The sequence below is a fragment of the Talpa occidentalis genome, unplaced genomic scaffold (assembly GCF_014898055.3).
Source record: "Talpa occidentalis isolate TD23 unplaced genomic scaffold, MPIMG_talOcc4v2.1 talOcc4.7, whole genome shotgun sequence".
In the NCBI taxonomy this organism is placed as follows: domain Eukaryota; kingdom Metazoa; phylum Chordata; class Mammalia; order Eulipotyphla; family Talpidae; genus Talpa; species Talpa occidentalis.
Genome location: NW_023605083.1, coordinates 97,269,060 through 97,285,737, shown reverse-complemented (window position 1 = coordinate 97,285,737; position 16,678 = coordinate 97,269,060). Strand labels below are relative to the sequence as shown.

At 40.1% G+C, this 16,678-nt stretch overlaps 1 long non-coding RNA gene across 3 annotated transcripts in view; it reads right to left on the bottom strand.

The window, feature by feature from the left end:
• The window catches only part of LOC129144841 (uncharacterized), a 41,418-nt gene that overhangs the window by 2,850 nt on the left and 21,890 nt on the right, over positions 1-16,678 (bottom strand). The window contains exons 2-3 of one of the 3 annotated variants that reach the window (XR_008549556.1): positions 16,069-16,139; positions 14,662-14,737 (exon numbers count right to left, since the gene is read on the bottom strand). This is a non-coding gene — a long non-coding RNA (uncharacterized LOC129144841). Of the gene's footprint in view, positions 1-14,661; positions 14,738-15,682; positions 15,696-16,068; positions 16,140-16,678 lie in introns of those variants that run through there. The other 2 variants (XR_008549557.1, XR_008549558.1) reach the window with 2 other exon arrangements.

Here is a 16,678-nt window from a genome sequence, read left to right as displayed (position 1 = left end):
CCTGAAGACACAAGGCTGATTTTCTCTTGACTGTGTGATCTGAACAGTGATGTTGCTTGATATTATTTCTGGAAAAACTGAGAAAATAATGCATTGCCTGTGGGCCACATCTGGCAGTTTTTGTAAATAAAGGTGCATTGAAATATAACTATGGCCTTTCACTAAGCTGTGGGTTAGGACTGTTTTTGTGTTGCAATGCAGGTTTGCAGTGATAGCAGCAGAGATCTAGTGACCTGCAAAGGTGAAAATATCTCACCACTTCCATAAAAATGTTGGTCAACCCCTTTGGTATAGCGGAGAGAAATGAACTTGGAGTTCATATATCCAGCATGTTGTCCCCCATCTACCTCTATGAATTTTTGTGAATTTGAACAGTTTCCTTTGCCTCCCTGTGCATCAATTTCCTGTTTTGTAAAGAAAGATTTCTAATTTCTCCAAAGTCCAGAGGGAAGAGGTGACCCAAGATTGCCCGCAACTAGACCTTGCAGGGTCTGCCGAGGAGAGCAACAATCCAGGAGACAGGAGGTTGGGTCAATGTTATAAATTTCACCAACCATTTCTTTGTCCCAGTGCTCAAAGTGTCTCTTGTAAATAACACAGAACTAGTATTTGAATCTTGACTGATGATGATACCTTTCCACTAAAGAGCTGAGCCTCTTTGCCTTTGTTGTGGATTCTGATGCATTTGTATTCATTTCCACCATCTTATTTTTGCTTCCTATTTGAACTTTGATCAGACAGCTGTAACCAGCCTTAAAGCATATCGCGTCACCATTTTATTCCAGTTATTGTTGTGGCAACCAGTTGCACACAGGTGTAATCTGATAGCAGTTCACCTCAGCTGTTTTATGCATCTTTCCTCCCTTCCCCTTGGGGTGTCTATGTTGCCACCACATGGGATATCCCCGGGAATACACTCAGTATTCTGATGCAGGCACAAATCTGGACTCACAAAGTAGCTAATACCCTCTAGCTAATGGGTGATGGTTAGAAACCATCAGATAACACTCCCTCTCCCATTCCTCAGGTGGACAGTTGTGGGGCATGTGTTCAGGGCTTCCCAGAGAGTGCCTGGTGGGATTGTGATGATGAGCATGTAAAATAATAGATCCTTAAATTGGCTCCCCATCACCCCATTTCACCCATTTCCATCTCTCACTGCAGTTCCCTAGATCAGTTCTTCAAAGAAACTGGCTATAAGCTAATCCTAATTTCAGGTTTTGTTTTAGGGGACAACCCACACTAGGAAATCTTCTTTTCCTTTATTTCCCTTTTCATCCTTTGCTCAGTATTTTAGCTCAGTATTTTTTAAAATCACTAAGCACACCCATTGTTGTTTCTATCATTAACGCCTTTTACATTCCCCCCACCCCCGCCAGTACCATTTTCTTTACCCATATTTATTTATTTATTTTATTACTGATATATCACTATTTTAACTCCTTGTTAACCTATAGAAAACTATAGGTTTTCTCCCCTTCAGTGTGGTCACCATAGTTTTCCCATCACCAAACCACCCATAGTCCACTGGGCTCTCGTCACCTCATTTTCTCTCTTCCTGCTCTCCCTCCTCTTCTCTCTCCCCTCCTGGATGCCTCACATCTATGGTCAGCTTTTAAGGATCAATTTTAAAGTTTATCTTTGTCTGATCCTTTGTTTGCTTTCTCTATATTCCACATATAAGTGACACCATCTGGTATTTATCTTTCCCCTTCTGGCTCACTTCACTTTGGATAATACCTTCCGGCTCCATCCATGTTGCTACAAGTGGCATGAGTTTATCTTTTTTAATCACTGAGTAAAATTCAATTGTATCTATATATGCCACATCTTCTTGATCCACTCATCTGTTCTGGGGCATTTGGGTTATTTCCATATCTTGGCTATTATAAATAGTGCTGCTATAAACATAGGAATGCAGGTTTTCTTTCAAATTAGCATTTTTGTGTCCTTTGGGTAGATTCCTAGGAGTGGAATTGCTTGGTTCTATGGTAGAACCATTTTTAGTCTTTTGAGGAATCTCCGCACTTCTTTTCATAGAGGCCAGACCAGTCTGTATTCCCACCAAGAATATAAGAGGGTTTCTTAGTCTCCAAACCATTGCCAGCATTTGTCGTTTTTGGTTTTTTTGATATGGGCTATCCTCACAGATATGAAGTGGTATCTCATTGTGGTTTTGATTTGCATTTACCTTATGATAAGTGGTGATGAACATTTTTCACATGCCCACTGGTGATTGCATGTCTTTTTTGGAGAAGTGTCTATATTTAGTTCTGCCCATTTTTCATTTTTTTTTTTTTAGTTCTGCCCATTTTTTTATTAGCTGTTTATTTTCCTTTTGTTGAGTTGTATGAGCTCTTTATAGATCTTTGATATTAATCCATTGTCAGATGTATGGTGTGCAAATATTTTCTCCCACTCAGTAGGGATAATTTGTTTTGGTTACTGTCTTTTTCTCTGTACAGAGCTTTTAGTCCCAGTTGTTTATTTTCTCCTTTGTTTTCCTTGCTGCTGTAGATAAATCCATAAGGATGTTTCTGAACTTTATGTCATGGAGTGTTTTTTTTTTTATGTTTTCTTCTACATTTATGGTTTCAGGTCTTACATCCAAATCTTTTATCCATTTTGAGTTGATTTTCATGTATGGTGTGAAATAGTGGTCAAGTTTCATTCTTTTGCATGTGACAGGTCCAGTTTTATCAGGACCACAACAAGGTTTTCCTTGTTCCAGTGCATATACTGTGCTCTTTTGTCATAGATCAGTTGTCCATAAATGTGTGGTTTTATTTTGGGGCTCTCAATTCTATTCCAGTGGCCTGTGTATCCATTTTTGTTCTAGTACCATGTTATTTTAATAACTATGACTTTATAATATATTTTGAAGTCCAAAACTATTATGCTTCCATTTCCCTCCTTTTAGTCAGGAGAGCTTTGGCTATTTGCTTTGATTTTTGTTTTTGTTATCTCCCATGAATTTTGGTAATCTGTGTTCTATTTCTTTGAAGAATGACATTGAATCTATAAGTTTCTTTGGGTAGGGTGGCCATTTTGACAATATTAATGCTTCCTATCCATAAGGAGGGAATAATTTTACATTTTTTATGCCTTCTTCTATTTCTTTTAACCATGGTTTATAGTTTCCCTTCTATAGGTCCTTCACCACCTTTGTTAAGTTTATTTCTAGGTATTTAATTTCTTTTTTTTTTTGGAAAGATTATAAATGGGTTGGCTTTCTTAATTTTTTTTTTCTTTTTCTAGTTCATTATTTGTATATAGGAAGGCAACTGCTTTTTGTGTGTTGATTTTGTATCCTGCCACTTTGCTGAGCTGGTTTATTGTTTTTATATATTTTACCATGGAGTCTTTGGGGTTCTTTGTGTACTTTATCATCTGCAAATAATTGTAACTATACTTCTTTCCCTGTTTGGATTACTTTTATAGCTTTCTCTCTCCTAATCACTCTAGCTTAGACATCAGATACTTTGTTGAATAGTAATGGTGAAAGAGCTCATCCTTGGGTTGTACCAGAGCTTAGCGGAAAGGCTTTCAGTTTTTCACCATTCAGAATGATACCTACTGTGGGTTTGTAATATATGGCTTTTATTATGTTAAGATGTGTTCCATTTATCCCAGTTTTCAAGGGTTTTCATCATAAATGGATGCTGAATCTTATGAAATGCATTCTCAGCATCTATTGATATGACCATGTGGTTTTTTCCCACTCTTTTTGTTGTGGTCGTAAATTACATTGATTGACACCAACTTCCCCAGGGACAATAGTGGTCCCAGGGTTCTCTTAGCAACCTGGATTTATATGCCCCAATTTTTCCTCCTTCAGAAGAATACCCTTGCTTTATTACACTTTAATTTGAATCTACAAATTTTCTTCTTCAGGGCTAGAATTTACTTGCATGTGATAATGAAAAGGTTTTTAATTTTTACTTCTTTATTATTTCTTTATTGAAGTAGCATTGTATTATAACATTTAAGTTTCAGGAGTGCATCATTAAAAAAATCAACAGGTGTATTACTATATTCAGTTCACCATTAAAAAGGTTTTTTGTTAAAATTTATTTATTTATTTATACAAGTACTGGGTACAGTCAGAAACGCGGGAGGGTGAAAGAATTCACCAGAGCCAGAGCAGGGAGCAGAACAGGCAGACTGACGAAATACACCGCTGAGGGGAGCAGCAGGTGAGACAGGAGAGATCTGCGTGCCATGTGGGACCCTTGCTGTTGGCTGGGGATCAAATCAGCACTGCAGAGGCTATGGGCAGCTTCGCAGACCAGCGCTCAACTGCTGCACCACTGGGGAGACCCTAAAAAGTTTTTAATAGTTCATTTTTTTGAATTTGTGTTTGGTAATGAGTTTCAGGATGCTAGGCAGTATACCTTATTCCCAAAAATGAAAGCATTTCCTGAGGACTAGAAAATGCAGATTTAAAAATTAAATATCTCTCTTATACACAAATACTCTCATGTCCAAATAAATAAGATCAGGGCAAAAAATGCCCTCTGGAGGTCAAGAATCTTTAACTTAACATGTAATTATTTTTTCTTCTTATAGAAAACAGTCGAATGACAGACATGAATATTGCACATTGTTATGATGCAAGGTAGGAAAATCACAAGTTTTTTCACAGAAAATAGTCTTCATATCTATAACAAGAGTCAGAATGTCTTGTCTATTATTTCCCTGTGTAAAGTCTCTTTGTTTAGAAATCATGCTTGCATGGTGTCATGAGATATATCTGTATATATACATATACCATGAGCTAGAGGGAGAACTTCCCTTTGGTGCCCCAATAAGTTAGAGATACACTAGTTTATAACCATAATTTCTTCCCCAAAGAAGAAAATAAATTGCAATTACAATTGCCCAACATCCCCCTCAAAAGCAATGTGTGTGCAAAAGAAATTCCTTGTGCTCCTAGAGACCCATCATTGAAAAGTAAAATAATTTCTAAAGTCCAGTCCATTCAGGCTCTTAAATGATCTTCCTTTTGGTACAGTACTAAAGCTGTAGAGTACATATCTTAATATTATGTGACAACAGTCTACAATTCATGTAAAGGTAATTTTAATAAGTAATAAAGGGCATCTTTGACTAGAGAGAGAGGCTAATCTAAGTTTTTTGTCTTAGAATTATGCATTTGGCATATTGTTATGACAAAAAGATTATCTCACCCCAAAGAATTATCCCTAGTTTTTCAGATGGTACACTTACTACTGCCTGCCCCAACACCAAAACACACACACATACACACATAAACATACACAAAATAATGACAAAATAAAAACAAAATAATTGCACTATCTTCATGCCAAGATCCACTGGTGAGGTAAAATTCCACATAAAAGTGTTTCACTGGATCTATACAATAGCAAAGGCTGTGTCTCATATGGTTCATTTTTCTCAATATGAGGCCATAATCCTGTCATGATCATTTCACCTGCTGGTGCTCTGCAGTCTGAATGTGCCAGGGTACTGCTCTTTCTGTTTCCTGGGTTGAAGGGGGGCATACAGGAGTGGTACTCAGAATATTTCACTTTGCCCTTCTTTGATCTGCAATCTTCATGTGCATCTCCTGAGTCCAGGGTCTCTGCTACTGTTCATATCCAATGCCAGAATGACTTTTTTCATAATAGTAAAATTTCTCATCTGCATGCAAAGATTATCATTATTTTTTGGCCACTTAAGAGCTGAACCCCCATTGCTGTACTTATAAAATTCTGCCCCTTATGAGGTTTGATTGACGAAAGCTTGCAACTAGGACATGGCTGTATGGCCCAGGTTCTGTGTTGTAAATATCTGAACTTCCTAGATAAAATAAAGGATGATCTATCCTTGCAGTCAGCTCAATATCTCATATTTGATAGGAGGCTTCATATTGTATTTAATGAATAGGTGAGTGTTGAAATTGGGTATCCTTAACTGTATTCATTATGGCCTTAAAATGACAGACATTCCACAATTAGTCTTTGATATCCATCAAGTTAAGTGAGCTGTGTTTCCATATGCAAATATTCCCATAAACTTTCAACTATTCCCACCCTTCAGGTCTGTGGATCCTGCTTTTCCCCTTGATACTCATTTTGTCAAGCAATACATGAAGGGCTGCATTCAAGAAATATTATGGAGAAGGATTAGCACCAAGTGAAATATTTTATGTGTTTAGATGTGTAAGCCAAGTTGTGAGGAGGGAGGATATCAATTAAAAACCAAGAGGAAAGAACATTTGCTTCTGAGCTCTATGGAACACAAAAAGCTGAAAGAACTACTGAGAAATGGGGAGGTGGTAAGGAAACTGCTATATAACTTTGCATAAGTCCCCCTTCTTCTGGGTCTCAGTGTCCAGGTACAAAATGTTGAACATTAAGATCATTATGATTCCCCATCTAGCGCTAACTTATTTTCAGAGGCAAATATATATATATATGATATATATATATCATATATATATATATCAATCTATGATTTTTCTTTACCCCAGTGAAAAATCCCAAACAATAGGGCACAAGCAAGAGTTGAGCCCCATTATCATAGATGGGAAAAGGAGCCAAAACTGGCTAAGAACTCAGCTGCTGAAAGCCTATTAGCAGCAGCTCAGATTTCCTGGTTCCAATGGGTTGCAACACACTCAGGATTAGCTTTGCCCACAGCCTGTGGTTAATGACTGTTTGTACGGTAACAGTCTGCTGTTATGCCGACAAAATGCCTGTAAAGACTGTACTTGGATTTTTGGGAGAGGCCACATACTCCCCCCATGGATGGCAAAGCCGTTTGGAGAACAAAAAGACTCTGGAATATGTCGCCTAACACCCAATCCAACATCAGGCCCGAATATCCATCGTTACGATACTGATGCAGTTGGCATCCTGCACCGTGAAACGGAACATTAACATCCACCAAGGATGCCTGGTCTCCCTCTCTCCTTCATCCCCGTTCTATTAATCTTTCCCTTTATGCTTTTCCCCCTTTGTTTATGAGCTTTAAAAGGTTTCCTACATCCCTAAGGGGAGGGAAATATTTATACTTTGAGAAGATTCTACACCAAAGGTGATTTTGTATTTTCTATTACCAAAGGATTGATATTGCATCATTTCTGGATATTCCAGAGGCTTATTACCAAAGAATAAAGTTCCCTTACATTGTGGTAGCAACTTTACACGACTCCAACCTACATTTTCAGGATGATTGTTCACTAGTCTACTTCACTCTAGCTTGCCTTAGCCAAATCTGACTTTTTTTTTATTATTTAAGATCAGGGCTGGGATTTTTCAGTATCCATCATCCTTGATCACACTCTTGCTACAATCAGAATGGCCATCCATCATTTCTGCTTATCGACATCCTCTCTGTCATTGAAAGTACAGCCCAATTACTGCTTCCTTCAAGAAGTCGTCACTGAGTCCCTACCAAGTTTCTCTCTTATTTATTTCCTCAAAATTCTACTTTGCAGCTCAGTGATTTGAGTATGTAGAAAGTATATATCCTTTACATTTATACCCCGCCTACCCCAGTGCCTGACACAGGCCCTCACTGCTTGCTTTGTTTTGGATTCAAAATTTAATTTTGACTCACAAACCAAAAGGGAGAGCAATGCAGACACCACCCTTCTCTCAACAGACTTGTGAATCAGGGATACTAAGACTATATGCAGTTGACATTTGTTCTTTTGACTGGATATAATGGAATAAAATTATCAGCAAACGCTTCATATGCCTTTTTTTAGTATCTGTATATCCTGACTAAATATACTTTAAAAGTAATTATGTTATTGCAGGCTTGGAATTTAGTAAGTAAGTAACTTAAAGCAGGTTGAGTCAGAAGCAAGTTGTAAATTTTAGAGGGGAGCTTCAGGGCTTAGGTGTAAAGAAAATTACTCCTTTCTGATTGAGAATATAATTACAAAGATTCACACACAGATACAGAGAAAGACCATAATCTTCAGCCTTTTGGGGCTTCTGCCAAGTTGCATGAAAGAGAAAAGTTGAGTTCTGAAAGGAGGCAGGGGATAAAAGCTTCTGAGGAATCAGAGAGAGAAAGAGAACAAGAGAGGGACAACAAAAGTGGCTCTCACTGCAGAGAGCCGGAGGGACCCATGGAGGCTACAAAAGGTGTTCAGCCGGGAATTTCAACACCAACAGGGCTGCTTAAAGATCAAGGAGAAAGCTACCTACTTGTACCTACATATTCTCATTTCTTTAAGATTGGCCTAGAAATATGTCTTTTTAAAGACAGTGTCTTTCATGTTTATCAATAGCCTTTTTTTTACGGAAGTTCTTTTTTTTTCCCCCTATTGGAAAACCAGTCCTACAATTCCCCACCCAAGGACCTAAGTTTAAATGACTGGGCTATTTCCAAAATTTGGATGAGTGTGGTAATGAGAAGAAAGAAAAAAAGAGCCATTTGTGATAATATTTTAAGGTTTCCTGTATATGTTTTCCCCATAATTATGTATCAGGGGTTTAGTGGGAGTTTGAACATTATTGCCTGTTACATGCACAAGCAATTGGGTGTTCCATCAGGACAGGACCATGTCCCTACCAACAGGATGCACTGTGACAAAAAATTTGATCAGAAATATTGATTCTAAAGTATTAATACCCAAGGAAGTCCCTGGATCATTTCCAGAATGACACCAAAGGTTGTATATTATAATCCAGAATCTCTGAGCTAGGAACTCTAACTTTTGACATGCTGCCCAGAGTATCAAGAGCTACTCATGGTGGATGTATTCATGGACATGAGTATTCATGGAAGTGAGGTATTCATGGAAGTGAGTATTCATGGAAGTGAGTATTCATGGAAGTGATGTATTCATAGAAGTGATGTATTCATGGAAGGTGTCTTACAATCAGTACCTTCCCTCTCTTTAGGTAAGTACAAGAACTTGGCTGATGAACGACCATGTTCCTTTTGGTCAGTAGAAGCTCCTTTTGCCTGTTTTAGATGTCTTAGGATATTGAGACTGTCAGGTTTGCCAATCTTTTTCATTTTCTGTGGAACCTCTAGACATCAGTTATCCACATCTACAGACACAGTAAGATGATGCCTTCTGGAAACTTACAGTCTAATTTAGGGGAAGGACGATTCTAATAAAAATATTTTTAAATACTTATACAATGTAGCAGATGCTAGTTTTAAACTGGGAGTAGGTGCTGGGAAGCAGTGGTTTTAAGAATGAAGTGTGTACTCAGAGTTACTTTAACCCACTCTTCTAACACTTAGAAACCTTGAGATCTTATTCAAGTTTCTTAACATTTATGGCTTCCCTGGTAGCACAAGGGGTTAAGTCTCAGCACTATGAAGCTATTACCAGCCACTGCAATGTGAGTTCAATTCCCGGCCAGGGAGCTTACACACATGGTGCAGCAGACCTCTCCTGTCTCACCTGCTGCTCCCTTCAGCAGTGTATTTCAGTAGATCTGCCTGTTATTCTCCCCACTGTGAATCCTCTCACCACCCCTGCCCCTGCCACACCTCTGGCCTACAGCCCAGTTCTTGCATGCATAAATAAAAAAAATCTTTAAAATAAAAGTTTCTTAACACTTAAAGCCTTTATTCCTGCATTTATAAAATGCAGACGATAACACTTTGTAAGGTATGGTAAGTATTTGATGATATACTATATATGTAAAGCATACAGCAAGTGATTAATAAACAGTTGTTGACAGACAGGAGACATGACTGTAGGTCAGTATCATTTGGAGAAGAAGCATGTAGAAGCTGAGCTAAGAACCAGCCAATTTAGATAGAGAAGCTAACAGAGGGTATCCCAGGAGATTCCTTAGTAGAGGATAAGGACATAACAATGGGGAAGGCAGGACTATAAATCAACTGTCTAATGTTGTAGATACAACTTCTGGTTAGAACAGTAGCTTTGAACAGAAGATAGGGACCAGGAGTGAAGAGAGAAGAAGAGAGAAAAAGAATGAGTAGGGGTCAGGTCCAGGATGACTGAATTCTACATGGAACAGTCTGTAACTTCACCTGTAGGCAGTGGACAGCCACCAGAAGTTTCTCAGACTGGAAAAATAGATAATAAAAGTTGTATATTTGAAATACTCAGTTCTGCTGACACAGAAAGACTGAACTGGAATAAGGAAAGGTCAAATGCTGAGAGAACACAGTGAGGGCTTATGGGTGATCCAGATGAGAACAATGCAGTGAAGACAGATTAAACCATTTCTGGAAGCTGATTGGATAAGGGAAAGGACACAATCTCAAATCTAGGTGATTAGGAGAATGAATGATGCTCATATCATGGACAGAAAGACAGAAGCCCAAGAAGGGGAAATGAAGGAATGGGAACGCAAGAGCATCTATTCAGGTCTCTGTATTAGAGCCAACAACAGTATCTCACATTTAGATGTCTCAGATACCATATTTAAAATATTAATCCCAAATTAACTCCTTTTGCCCTCATAAAATTGGATTTTACAAACTAGGAAGGTAAGGATAAAAAGGACTAAATACCTTGTCCATCATTATAAGACTAATGAGAATAAAAGTTAACAATTCTAACCCATAACTCAACCTTTCCTCATTCTGGCTTTCTGTCCTTTTGGGTTGTGACTAGAGATGTGTTTGCCATATTCTAGGTCCTGATTTTTGAGATCCTGGAGAACAGCTTCTTTCCTGTTGAATGGATAAGTTCAAGTGATGGAAGCAATGGCATCCAATGTTGTAAGGGGCAGGGGAGGGGCACAGAGAAAAGACAAGTGGATTGAGAAAAGCCATTAAGATTTGTCCACATTTAGAGCACAGACTTAGACTCAGGAAGCCTAGGTTAACTCATCAAGTCTACTTCTTATTATACTTATTAGGAACTCTCTGGGCTTCAATTTTCTCATCCTTAATAGACCGATTATATACCTACCTCATGAAGTTTTGAAAATAAGACATAATAGGGATGAACATGTTTAGTAAGAGTAAGAGTAACTTACAAATATTAGCATCTGAGGGAAGGAAGAGTAAGAGTAACTTACAAATATTAGCATCTGAGGGAAGGAAGAGGAAGCACTGAAGTTTACCGAGAGAACTAGCTGGAACGAACATCTAGAGACTCACAGTCATCATATCCTGAATGGTTGACGAAGAAGAGCTCCAAAGAGGGCAAAGGGAAGGGTTAAAAATGATGAGAAGGGGCCTCCCCTGGTGGTGCAGCGCTTGAGCACTGGGCTGCGAAGCTGCCCCAAGCCTCTGCAGCGCTGGTTCAATCCCCGGCCGCCAGCGAGGGTCCCACACGGCACGCAGACCTCTCCTGCTGCCCGCTGCTCCCCTCAGCAGTGTATTTTGTCAGTCTGCCTGTTCTGCTCCCCGCTCTATCTCTGGTAAATTCTCTCACACACCCCCGCCCCGGTGCTTCTGACTGTACCCAGTGCTTATATAAATAAATAAATAAATAAATAAATAAATAAATAAATAAATAAATCTTTGAAAAAAAAATGATGAGGAAAAGTTGGTAATTATTAGATCTTTGGTGACCTTGGGGATAATGATTTCTGTTGAGAGATGGGTACAAAAGTTAGATTTTGTGAGATTAAGGAGAAAGTGGGTGGTAAGGAAATGGGGGCTGTCGGGTGTAGACCACTTAATCAAGAAGTTTACAGTGAAAGGAAGAAAAAGATGGGACAGTAGCTTGAGGGGACAGCTTAAATTATTAACGCTTCCATGGATATGGACATTTTAACAGGGATCAATGCCTTCAACTAAAGGGATTAAGTGCTGTTAGTGGAATTTCAGTCTGCCAGAAGGTGGGGGAGGACTGTCTACCTTGACACTTTGGACACATTTCAAAATCCCTGAAATTATGCTGCGAAAAGGCATTTCCCTGTTCTGTGTAAATTTTGTCATCTGTATAACTGCAGAATTTGGGGTTTGCCTACCTTACACTCTATTTTACATCTTAATGGCATTTTAACTATACTTTCAGAGGCAGAGGTTTTGGTGGTGATACCATGAAGCAGCCCCTGCAGGGATGGGAACAAAAACCCACTTAGCTGAAAGTTTGACTTCTGTAAATCTGTCAAAAATAAACTGGAGTCACAGATGGCTGTTATAAGTTCCATACATTTTGGTCCAGAAAAAAAGATTTCTTTTATTAAATGTTTTACATAAAATAAGACAAACAACATGGCTGTCAATTTCCCCCATAATCTTGGTTCCAGATGACCAAACACCACTGTCCCCAGTACACTCTCCAATCCAATTTCAGGCACCTTCATAGCCCTGCCCCTCAATGCCAAACCTCTCTCTTCTTTGTACAGGTTCATCATCTCCCACATCAGCCCACACCCCAATTTCATTTATTGGGAAAGGTTGTTCTGACAATTCTCCTTCTCCCAAGCCCTACAGATTGGCAACCATACCGTAACCTTGACTTACTTAGAACTGCATTTTATGTCTGAATTGTCCCATACCTGTAGCCTTATTTCTGATTTTTGAGTATAGGTTCCTATCCCTCTAATTCTGCATCTCCTTAACTCCTGTTCTAACTTTGGTGCACTTAACAGATAAATGTGGAGATATTGATTTGAAGATGGTATAAGGCACTGGTTTAAATGAAACCACCAAGGCCTCAGCAAAGTTCCTTAAGATGCTGATGATAACAACCTTGCGATTCCTCAAGGTGTCCCCTTTGGTGATACCTCCCCACTGCACAAAGATTAGTGTGAAGGGTGGCAAAAAGGGGCTACGGTGGCCGAGAATAGGAAGATGAATTCACAAATAATAAGGACAGTTGTCATTTTTGAATTCTGAGATGTCAGGGAAGCCAGCTTGAATTAGGAAGCTAAAATTGCCAGATTGATCGATTCATTCTCCCTTTATGTACGACATAGTGTGCCTTTCATGCCAGAGATATTACATATTGATTTCTGGTGTGCAGAAGTATTGAAGAACGTGGCTGTTCTGAGTATGACACTGAAGTGCTGTGTTCCCTCCATCTGCCTGTCAGCTGTCTCCATTCCTCTCCTCCTACCATCCCTCTCCTCTCCATCACCCTGGATGAAAACTTAGGATGAAGGTTTCGTGTCATGTTTCCTACTTGTCCATGTGTTTTACAGGTGTAGCATTAGTTTTTCCTGAAAACACACCCATTAGAAGGTGAGGTGATGCTATTAAACTCATTTTACCTTGTAGCTCTGGAAGAGAGGCACAGACAGGTTAAGTGGCTTGGCAGAAACACCCAGCAATTTGATGGCAGAGATGTGCATTAACTCCTGCTTACCCTGCCTGCAGGTGAGCCTGCCTGGCAGGATCTTACCGAGAATGTCCAAGCACTGGAGAATTTTCAGTGTTTGTGATGAAGGACATTTAAAATGGCCCAAGTAAAGAGTGCCACGCATTGGATGCAACTGGCAATCAGATGTATGTTATTATTATTTAAATCTTGGAAGAAGTAGATGGAAAGGATGGTGTTGTTTTTAAAAAAGGAGGTTTAATTCTAAATTAGAAAAGGGGAGGCTGTAAGTGGGTGGGTGCAGATTCAACTCTCAATAAGCAACCTCGAGCCCTGAGCAAAGGGCTCCGGAGGGGAGTTTGGAAGCCCCGTCTTCCTCTGCACGCTCCCGGAAGTCACGCTTGCTTTATAACGCTCTGTGCTGACTTCAGATGCCTTAGTATTCTAACTTCGTCTCCTCCTTTATGGCTTCTCATGACTCTATCTGATGACAGAGCGGCTCTTTGCCATTTAAAGGTCGAATGCCGTAATGGAGAGATGGCATTTTATCATCAGATGAGTGCAAGCAGAAGGCAGATGAAAACTTGGTAGATTGAGCCAAGTACAATCATGTCCCTGGGTTGAGATTTCATGAAACTGTAGGATGTACCTTCAATTAACCTTTTACAAATACCTGCTCACTAGAAGCCATTTATTTGAAGGTCCTTAGCTGTGTTTGGAAAGCTTTTCTCTCCTGCTGAGATGGAGGAAGCACATAATTTTATTCTTGTTTAGTCCCCCCAATTAGAAAATCCCCCAAATCTCCTAGTGATTCACAGTAACAAAGATCCCTCTGATATTCCTGACCACAGAGACCAGGCTGTCGAGGCCAGAAGGAGTGGGGCCTTCTACGAACAAAGAATCTTCTGGTCTATTTTAGATAGATTTTTTAACTATTAGTCTTCTTAGTAGAGAAATATATGTTGTAGAATAGAATATGAATAATTACAATAGCAGGAGATCATACAGCTTTATAATTAAAAAAATCTTTTCTACAAGGCTAGTCTCTTAAATTTCTTCCACACCATAAAGTAGACAGAGCAGGTATTATTTATATGACTCAGAGAGGTCAAGGAAATGGCTCAGGGTCACACAGATATTAGGAGGTAGAGTTGGGATTTAGAGCCACAAGGATTTTTTTAAATCTAGTGCTCCTTTTGCCACTGCAGTTACCTTCCAGCATCATTAACAGAGGGCAGGATTGGGCTTTGCTGAAAGAGGAGCGGTCTCCCTCTGCCTCTGCCTTAGGGAAAATGCCAAGCAGATCTGGAGTCTTGCCTCCCTCTCTCACTCCCTACTTCCTTCCTTCCTTTCTCCTTCCCTCCTTCCCACACACTCTATTATTTTATGAAAAAGAGAATGAGAAACCCAGCCATTCATTAAGACAAAGTCACGGGCCCCGACTGGAGCTGAGCAGTATCAGCAACACCATTGGGCCGGAGGCTCTTCATGAGCTAGGGTCCTTGCTTGCTTCCCCTTCGTCTGCTGCTGCATTTGATCTTCACACTGGGGAAGGTAGATATTAATTTCCTTAAATTAAGGGTGAAGAATGTAAAACTTGAAGTGGTAAATAATCCCTTTGTGATCACTCCTCTGGGAGGTGATCTGGATTTGAACCCAAGTTGGCCAATTCTCAATGCTTCTGCTCTTCCAGGGCACAGATCCCAAGACCTGCCAAGCAGGGGAGAAGTGAGCCAGGCCAGGGCACAGGCGAGCGCCTGGGAGGTGGCTGGGCCAGAGTGCAGGGCCAGAGCAGAGCTCCCTCCTAGCTGGTGGCCTTCCCAGCACAGCTTCATGGTCTGGACTCATGGTGCTTTGTCTTTTCTGGGATTACAGAGCCTTTTAAAAGAAGGGCCTGGGCTTCCTGTGCTGAGGCTAGGGATTTCAGCCTTCGGTAAGTGATATGAGGCAGCACTTGTACAAAACCCAAGCCTAAATAACTAGTAAATCATATGCAAAGGACGGTCTGAGTTTCTTCCCTTAGAAAATGGGAATAAGAGTATTACTGCCCAAAGCTGCTGTGAAGGTTACAAATGACCAATAATAAATGATCTTTGAAACGCTAATGCTGGGTGTTGCTATATCCATCATTAATAAGCCAAATTTTTTTTCCACTGTTATTTCTCATCTGTAGTCAGTATAATAAGAGCTGGAAAAAAATGTGTGGAACCAAGCAGGATTCTTGGAAATGCTTGTCTTGTAAATCCAACCCTAGTGGTGACAGCAGGGACTATTTCTTCGGTGAGTTCTCTTTAACTCCAAAGCCCTCAACATCTTAGGAAGCTTTGTTCAAGGCAAACCCTCAACACTGAAGTCATTAGGCCTGTAATTTACCCCCTACTAGAACATGAGAAAATGTAATCAAATAAATATTATTGTTTTTCCTTCCTTTCTTAGCAAATTACCACCTTCCGCTCCTCTCTTCCCCCAAGCTCTATGAGCTGGGCAAGTCTGGAACTGATCTCTGGGCAGAAAAAAAAAGTCTTTTAAATCAAAATGCTGCCATCTGTAAGAAGTTCCCCCATCCTGAAGCTCAGAAACCCCCTTCAGAAATCAGGAAATAAATGCCAATTTGGCTCCAACTGAAGGTGCTCAATTGGGTTATTAAATTCCACATAGCAATTTACATGTGTGCCATAAAATATAAATTGCCCAAACAAAATGCAGTCTGATGCCACAAGGACAGACTTAATACTCTCGTCTCCCTGAGGGAACACTGCACAATTGCACCTTCAGAGGAGAGTGAGTGGTGTGTGGAGATTTAGGAGAAAGAAAATGAGGGTAAGAAAGAAAACAAACCAAGAGAAAGATGGGAAAGACAAAGGGAAAACACAAACCTGTGGGGCAGGGGGGTGCCTTTTCAGCTCACAAGAGCTATCTGTCCTGTGCGTATCCATCCTGTGCGTTTCTGAAACACATAGCGGTGATGGCGTGGGTGTTGGCGCTGGTCCCACACACGCATCCCCAGCACAGCAGTGCTGTCTTTATGCTCCTTAAAGAGGACAGTTAACCAGGGCCCGAGACTGGGAAACAAGTGATCAGGTGATGTTCTGCAGATATTTCAGAGGCCTGCTTGAGAACTTTGTTTTGTTGAGATGCCAAGACAGCGCTCAGAGTTAAATGAGCTGGCTTCCTTTCCTCTCTCCCCTCCCTTCTGCCCTCCCCTGCCCTCCTCCACGCCATGTCCACTACCGTATAACGATGTCAGAAACATCCCTAGTGCTGCTATCCCAAACAAAAAGTAAGTGATGGGCAGTAACCTACATAGAGCCATCATCACTGCAGACAGGGATTTCCCCTTCTCTCCCTAGTTTTTCCTCATCTGATGTCACCATCATCCTGAATCCTGTCCTCATGGGGTCCTTGTGCTCCCTCTTTTGTCCATTTACTACACCTATATGCATTTCTAACAATATTATGAATACATATTGTTTTTCGCTTTACACA